Source organism: Pristis pectinata, chromosome 10 (assembly GCF_009764475.1).
Source record: "Pristis pectinata isolate sPriPec2 chromosome 10, sPriPec2.1.pri, whole genome shotgun sequence".
NCBI classification, from domain to species: Eukaryota; Metazoa; Chordata; class Chondrichthyes; order Rhinopristiformes; family Pristidae; genus Pristis; species Pristis pectinata.
In genome coordinates, this window is record NC_067414.1 from 48,638,690 (window position 1) to 48,647,256 (window position 8,567).

Here is an 8,567-nt window from a genome sequence, read left to right on the forward strand (position 1 = left end):
CTGGTATTCGAGAGGTCTTTGGCATTGGTAAAGAACTCAAGAAAGTACTAAAGTTGAGAGGGATTGATGTGCTAGATACTGAAAGCCTCAACTTGATATCAAGTCTTCTGCATAAGTCAATTGCTCCTAGACATGGATGCATTAATGGGTTCTTCCGAGCGAATGGGCCAATTGGAAGAATGAGTAAAGCCACCGGGACCAGGACAGGCTGTGAGAAGAGGAGGAGGAGAGGGAGGAGGAGGAGGAGAGGGAGAAGTTTTCAGCAAGAGACCGTAGTGACGGCCCCCCCCCCCCATGGTGTTCTGGGCCCAATTCTCCCATTTGGACCACAGCACGGAAGAGGACAGGGGATATCTGTGTTTCAGTAAGGAGAATCTTCACTAAAAATTACACCTGCTCCAGCCACAAATGGCAACCTCAGAGTAGGGGCATGTCCCACATTGTGAGCAGCTATCAAAGTCACAGTAGCCCTGAACTTTAGTGCATTGGGATCTTTCCATGCTGGAGCTGGAAACAGTTTGCCTTCAAATGCCATAGAAGGGTAATCACGAGGGCTGTCTATTCAAAGAGAGCAGATTTCATTTCATTTTTTTCTTGATAGAGGGCAGGAAGAGGAGAAACCCATAGCAGAAGAGAGCAAACATTTGGCTTTCGTTGGTTTCTGGCTTCCTCATGGTACTGAGAATGTAGGTGTCAGCCTCCTTCTTGACAGCAGTCACGGTGAAGGTCATCCCACAGTGGTTGCAGGTTTGGTAGATGCTACTGAAGAAAGTTTAAGTTGCCAATATGCATTTTGTAGGTAGTACACTTTGCAGCCAAGCTACATCTGGTGGAGGGAGGGAATGTTCAGGCTGAGGAGATAGGATGCCAGTCAAGCAGGTGGATTTGGCCTGTATGATGTTAAACTTCTATGGAGCTGCACTCCAGGCAGAATTAGAGTATTCCCTCACACTCCAGACGTGCCTAAAAAGGCTTTGATGTGTCAGGAGATATCATTCTTACGTAATCTTTACATCCACATGCAAGTTGTTCCAGGTAAGGTCCTATGTGCAGTATGACTACAGCACATAGCAAATCTCAGTCAACATTTCCTTGGATAAATGCTGCCTCCAAATGCATTGAAGCTGAAACAGATACATCTGTTTTTCCACCTATCACCTACAAGCCTCTGCTCAACACTCCCCTCTCCTTCCCCCCAACCTGGCTCCTCAGCCCGTCCACACCCCCACCCCCAAATCTGGTTCCACCTATCACCTACCAACTTCTGTCTTACCCTTGTCTCACTTCTATATACTGGCTATCTTTCTTCCATGCTTTCAATCTTTATGCAGGGTTTTGACCCGACACGTTCACCATTCATCTGCCTCCACAGGTGCTGCTTAACCCACAGAGTTCTTCCAGCTGTTTGCTTTTGCTTCAGATTCCAGCAGCTGCAGACTTTTGTGCCTCCACAAAGAAAATCTGTTGTCTATTGTTCAATGGGTGTACTCTTCTGGCCAGAAACCATCTCCTCTTTCCCCTCACACCTCCAATAGCACTCAAAGTTGCACCATCCAATTTCCAAGTATGCAATTCATGCTGACAATGCATGTTTTATAGACTCATCAGTGAAATTTGAAACAAATCAGCACTCATTGCTGCAGTAGGAGTTTTGCAGCTAAAAAATAGAAAGCAGTTAACTGAATTGGCAAGAAGTTGGACTATGATGTTTGGGAAATATGAAGGTTAATCATTTTGATAGGAAAAGCAATAAAAGGTATACAGTTTAATGAAGAAGTAGTTAATGCTGGTGATAAGAGGAATTGTCTTGAGACACAAAGCACAGAAAGTCAATCAGCAGTTTCTGCAAGCAGTTATCAAGACACATAATATGTGGGCCCTTTTGCAAGGAGATTGGAATAGAAGAATAAGAAAGTAATCATACATAATTTTTGTGAGACATGACTGGAAGAACTTTGTGTAATTTTTGTTTTCATGTATCCAAGGAAGGAGCACGATAGACTCACCAGTTCAGTTTCCGGAATAAGGGTCTCATCTTGTGAGGAGATATTGAGTAGAATGGGCCTGTGCTTGAGGCAGCATACCTGCCAACCATTAAAAGTTTGACTGTTGCTATAAATGAGAAGGAAATGACATTGATCTAAAGCAGTCCCAGGTATCACCCTCCGGTCTTCCTCTTTTGAGGCTGATGAATGATTCTATTTGAGCCATATGTATCATTGTGGTTTCTGTCGACAAGAAAGGAAATTCACATTGAGCTGAGAAAAACTGCCAAAACAATCTTTTTACTACCAATAGCTTTTAAGGTGGCTCAACAAAGTATGGTTTTTGGCTTGCTTTTGTGAGGAATGTTTTGGGTTATGGTTTTATACACAATGACATGTCTGGAGTTTTAAATAAGACCAAATCTGGAGTTTTGGTCTTATTTAAAACATATAAGATCCTGAGAGATCTTGACAGGGTGGCCGCGAAGAGGATGTTTTCCCTCCTAGAAAACTCAAGAACTTGGGATCACTGTTTAAAAATAAGGAGTCATTTATTTAAGACAGAGATAGTATTTTTTTTGCCCCAGAGGCCATGAGTCTTCTCTTCTACAAAGAGTGGTAGGAGCAGCCTTTGAATATTTTTAGGGAAGATGTTAATAGATTTTTCATGAGCAATGGGTGAAAATTTACCAGAGTGGGTGGGAAGGTGAAGCTAAGGTTACAATTATACCACCCATGATGTTATTAAATGGCAGAGCAGACTCAAGAGGACAAGTAACCTACTCCTGCTCTTAATTTGTGCATTTGTATCTTCTTATGAGGAATCTGGAAATCAGGCCGGTGGATGCTAACTGCTGATTTCTGTGCCAGGCCGCAGGGGCAGTTTTCCTTTGGAATCTTTGTTCACCAACTGCTAAACACTTTAGCATGGAAGCCATTTGTACAAACTTACTTGGTTTCTCGACTGATTTATGTCACATGCCAAAAATGGGATATAAAACTCATCGATTATAAGAAGGAAGTGGAGGCTTTGGAGAGGATACAGAAGAGGTTTACCAGGGTGCTGCCTGGATTCAAAGGCATGTGCCACAAGGAGAGTTTGGACAAGCTCGGGATGTTTTCTCTGGTATTGGTGTTGGTATTGGTATTCTTTTATTATTGTCACTTGTACCGAGGTACAGTGAAAAACTTGTCTTACATACTGATTGTACAAGTCAATTCATTACACAGTGCAGTTACATTGGGTTAGTACAGAGTGCATTGATGTAGTACAGGTAAAAATCTGTATGCTCCACCTGGAGTGATGGAGGCTGAGGGGAGACCTGATAGATATTCATAAAATTATGAGAGGCATAGATGTAGTAGATAGCCGGAATCTTTTTCCCAGGGTCAAAAAGTCTAATACCAGAGGGTACTCAGTTAAGGCGAGAGGGGGAAAGTTAAAAGGAGATGTGCAGGGCAAGATTTTTTACACATAGAGTGGTGGGTACCTGGAATGCGCTGCCAGGGGTGGTGCTGGGGCCAGATACGATAGAGGCGTTTAAGAGGCTCTTAGATAGGCATGTGAATATGCAGAGAATGCAGGGATATGGACCATGTGCAGGCAGAAGGGACTAGGTGTCATATGCTTAATTAGTTTGGCATAATATCGTGGACCCAAGGGCCTGTTCCTGTGCTGTACCTATGTTCTATGTTCTAAGTCCCCAGGGGCTTGGATTATTGATCTGGAAACACAAGTTGAATCCCACTATGACAACTGGGGAACTTAAAACTATAATTCAATAAATCTGGAATCAAAAAGTTAGTATCTGTAACAGGAACCATGAAGCTACTGGATTGCCATGAAACCTCACACTTTTCACAAATGCCCTCCAGAGAAAGATATCTGTCATTTTACATAGCCTGGCCTCTACATGACTCCAAACACCCACTGTGGTTGACTTGTAACTGCTCTCTGGAATGGTCTACGAAGCTACGATTTCAGGAAGCATTTAGGGATGGACAAGAAATGTTGGCCCTGTTAGCAATGCCCACAAATTTTTTTAAAAAACTGTAATTGCACCTTGACCAAACTAACATAATTTTATTATTTTTTTCCTGACTTAACAAAACATTGTCTTCCCTATATAGCATCGTAAGAAATGTTACTTGGCTTTTAGAAAGCAGATTTTTGAATTAAAGTATCTGAAGTTCTGGTTGCAGGAGAACAGTGGAGGTACCGAATGGAGGAGCAATAAGAAAACAACTAAAGAGCCCAGCTTGTTATGACCTGATATAATTGCAACTGTCTATGAGCAGACAACAAATGAAGGTATAAATCACCTCATCATTCTGATGCACAACTACAATGCTATTCAATACATAGTGTATTCTATTTGCCCATAACTCAAAGGCAACATGATACAATATCATCAATATTACATGCAATTTCTCATTAGTGCAAATCACATAATTCAATTAATGGAGCTTCCATCCATCGCTGTCTGAAGTGATGCCTTTCAGCATGAAAAAATGTTTCATTCCAACTCCACCTCTTAATGAAAATTAGTATTGAGTTGATTTACACGTTTCATTTACAAGAACCATATAGACAATTTATCCGGACAATAGATTTATAAATAGCATGGTACAAAGTTTTGAGTGGAAGAAACATACAGAAAGAAAATACAGAAAGAACTTTCATTTCTATAATGCCTTTCACAACCTTAGGATATTCCAAAAGATTTATGATGGAAGTATTTTTGAAGACTAGGCACTATTATAACATAAGAAATTGGTAGCCAGTATGAACACACACTTCAGTGATACTAGTTTAGGGTTTGAGTCTAGTCAAGGAACAGGAAAAACATTCCTACTGTCTCTTCAAAAAATGCTGTGGAATTTTTTAAATCCAACTGAAAAGGTGGATAGGATCACAGTTTAACATTCAAAATAGTCATATCCAAATTAAAAGACGTCTGTAGCTCTGCACTAAACCGTCAGGCTAAATTGCATGCTCAAGATTCTGGAGTGAGGCTTCAAACTTGCGATTCTGAACAAAACTAATTACTGAACTGAAGAATGAATGTGTAGCAGAATCACAAGACAAATTTTGTTGAAAGACTACTTTATAGAATGCTTAAAACACTAATGTTGATTAAAAACATTGATCATTCATAATATTTGCAGTTATGTAACACAGTCGTATGTTGCCATTCCCAGTAATACACCTGTTATTCCATTTACATTACATCAGCATAACATCAATTTTCCTCTTGTGTACATTGCTTGAGCAACAATCTGAGAGGTTTTTACATGGGTTCCAGGCCCATCTGTGCTATGGAGGTAGCATCTTGAACTGCTGGTTTTGCCCATCAAGCCTTTAAGGCCTCTGCAACAAACCAGTACATCCCTCAGCACATTGTCCTGGACATTTGAACATTCCAGTCTACAACATTTGGTCACTCACAACTCCATGCACTGGAAGAGCAGCGAGTTTTGGGCAGGCTGAGACTACATTTCACCAGCAGTTAGTGTTTACCTTGGGATGTGTTCCTGGGCAAATTGAAGAGCATGGATTCTTGTGTAGCACAACTGCTGGAACTGAACCTTGATGACTTCATCAGAACCTCTTTCCAGACTTTCTTGGTAAATGCATAATTCCAGAAGGAGATGGATGATGGCCTCATTCCCACTACAGCCACCTTGTGCAGCCTGCAGTCGTGCTGAGACTCCAGCTGTGCATGAAGGATCCGATATAAAGGGTCTTTCTCACAACCATCCAGACAAGGTCTGGATGTTTCTTTGAAAGTGCTAATTATAAGGCATTCCACTAAATAACCTTGGCAGCCTGCTCAGGGAATCATCCAGCAGGGTCTACAACCTCCCTTTCCTACAGGACATTCCTGTAGGCCACTGGCTAATTGATAACAGTCAAAGGTACTCTTCTACACAAACTTTTCCACAGGGAATAGATGGGACAACATGGTGCAACTAGGTGGAACATTTTGCAGCCTCATGGCTAAATCCATTCTTCAAAACTCCCAGGCAGATAGAACCTCAGCACATTGTATTGTGTACAGAGGATTTATGTGCTGCCTGATGCAGCGTACAAAGGTATTATCAAACTGAGGGCCACATTGGGTACATATCTCTCCCTTTTTTTCTGGACATTGTAAATCCCATCTCGGCACAAACAATCTCTTTCAGTGAGACCCAGATCGACAGCAAACCTTAACAAAGGAATTTTTGTCATATCTATTTTACTGTCAAAGAACCCTGATCATTGCTGTTTTTAAGTCAAGGTGACTTAAATGCAAAATCGGGGAGAACTTAATGATGCATAAAATAAAATAATAAAGGCAAACCTCATTAGTAAAAAATGTTCATTTATAAAAGCATATTTATAATTATGCCATGAAACATCTTCAAAACCATAATGCTATAATAATAATAATAATATAAATTAACAACCATGCAAATTAATTAATTATTTTTTGCATAAGTATCTGAATTAAAGCTTCAGTGACCAGTGATGGTGTATGCACCTTAGGATCAGCTGGCAAAAGTCTGAATTAAAGTATCAGTGCCCTGTTATGGTGAAAAAGAATATCACTTTATTTTCAGAGACTCTGGTTGTCCAGATCTAAGTACAGCTCTATGCCACTTCTAGGGCTGAATAAGGAGTTGCTTTCCAATAACCTTCCATTCCTACGGCTGTACTTCCACAATATTTTCCCCCTTTATTGTATCGCTCGTTGTTTCTTCTGTCACCTTACTAGACATTGCAACTTCATACAAATGATAAAGAGAGTTTTATTTTATAATAGATATCAGGCACCTCCGAGCGCTATACCACTAACACTGCCTCTGCGAAATCATCAAATCCTTTACCACCATAAGTGAACCAAAGTCAGTATCCTCTGCCAGTCCAACATTGTCGGCATCGGGGCTCATCATTCTCAGATTCCAACAGCTGGGTCATGTTGTCCATGCGCTTGACACCAAACTACTAATATAAGAGCTCAGCTCTGAGCTCCAATAGAGGTTTCCAGGAAGAAAGTGAAAATATTTCAAGGGCATTCTCAAAATCTCTTGAAAAATGTAATATCTTCGTCTATTCACAAGAATCCCTGACCACTGTTCAAAATGGAGATGCAGCATCCTGAAAGGCATCAAGCATCTTGACTGCCTATGACAGGAAAGCATGGAAGTCAAGCACAGAGTAGCAAAGGAAGGTACATCATCCGAAATAGCCTACCCATTCACCCCACCAAGCATTACTGGCAGTCAGTGGCTCCCTGTTAGACTCTTCAGTCACCTTGGAACCCACAGAACTGGAGTGGGAGCAGGTCACCTTCAACCCTGAGGGCCTGTTTAAGAAGAATAGGCCTGGCAATAGAAATTTTATACCAGCAGCCCACGTGAGAATCAATAATACAGTCCAGTGAACCAAGCCATTGCTCTGAGCACTATTGATGATTTCAAAGTCAACCTGGCTCACTAATGGAACTGATAATGAAGACAGATCTGTCATTTGTGCTGGGATACTTATAATTTAGCTCTGCATAACCTACCAACTTGGTGTTTAAAAATAAGTGGATTACGGGGGGACAAGCAGTAGAAAGTTTACCAACACACAAAGCACTGTTGGAACTCAGCAGGCAAGGCAGCATCTGTGGAGGGAAATGGCCAGTCAACGTTTCAGGTCGAGACCCTTCAGCCCAGATGAAGGGTCTTGACCCAAAACATCGACTGTCCATTTCCCTCCACAGATGCTGCCGGACCTGTTGAGTTCCAACAGTGCTTTGTGTGTTGCTCCAGATTCCAGCTTCTGCAGTCTCTCATGCCTCCAGAAAGTTTGCCAATGCAGCTTGATAGCAGATAGCATAGTATTAGATAATTAAACTCTGGGAGCACCTCTCCGCAAGAGCTTGGACTTTCATAATTTGCACCTGAACTCTCTGGACCTACATGAGCAAAGTGTGCTTTTCTGGGGAAAGAGCACAAACTCTATATTGTGGAAGTAATCTGAGTGGTAACTTCTAAACAGGCAATGGATTTTCATGATTGTCTGTGCTCTGGCAAAATGGAACTCTGTTCATACATATTTAACAACATGTACAAACTTCTGCTAACTGGAGTCTAGCTATTAGTGAAAGATTTAATGTTAGTAGGGATCTGACAGTCCTGTGTTGAAAGTGAAATAAGCTTTAGTTAGACTGCATATCTAAAGTAGTAAGTGAGTCATCAGTCATGGGGTTCTTAGACAGCTTCTATTAAACCAATCTGCACTGGGAACAATTGCCTCAAACTGCATCTAGAAAACAGATTCTACAGCGTTTCTGATGTGAAAATGCTGTTAAATTGAGACAAAATCAATATAATGGGCCTATGAGACTTTCTAATCAGCATCATGCTGACATTACTTCTAATTGTCATTATGCCTTTGATGCTGAAGAAGCCAATTCCAGCGATTCTGAAACGTGCAATTATTATTTCAAAAGCACCACTATAAAATCTTGTGCATGACCACTGAAAATGACAGGAAAACTCATTTTGTGTTTGATACTAAATGTTCTGTAGGGAAATTAAGAACACAAG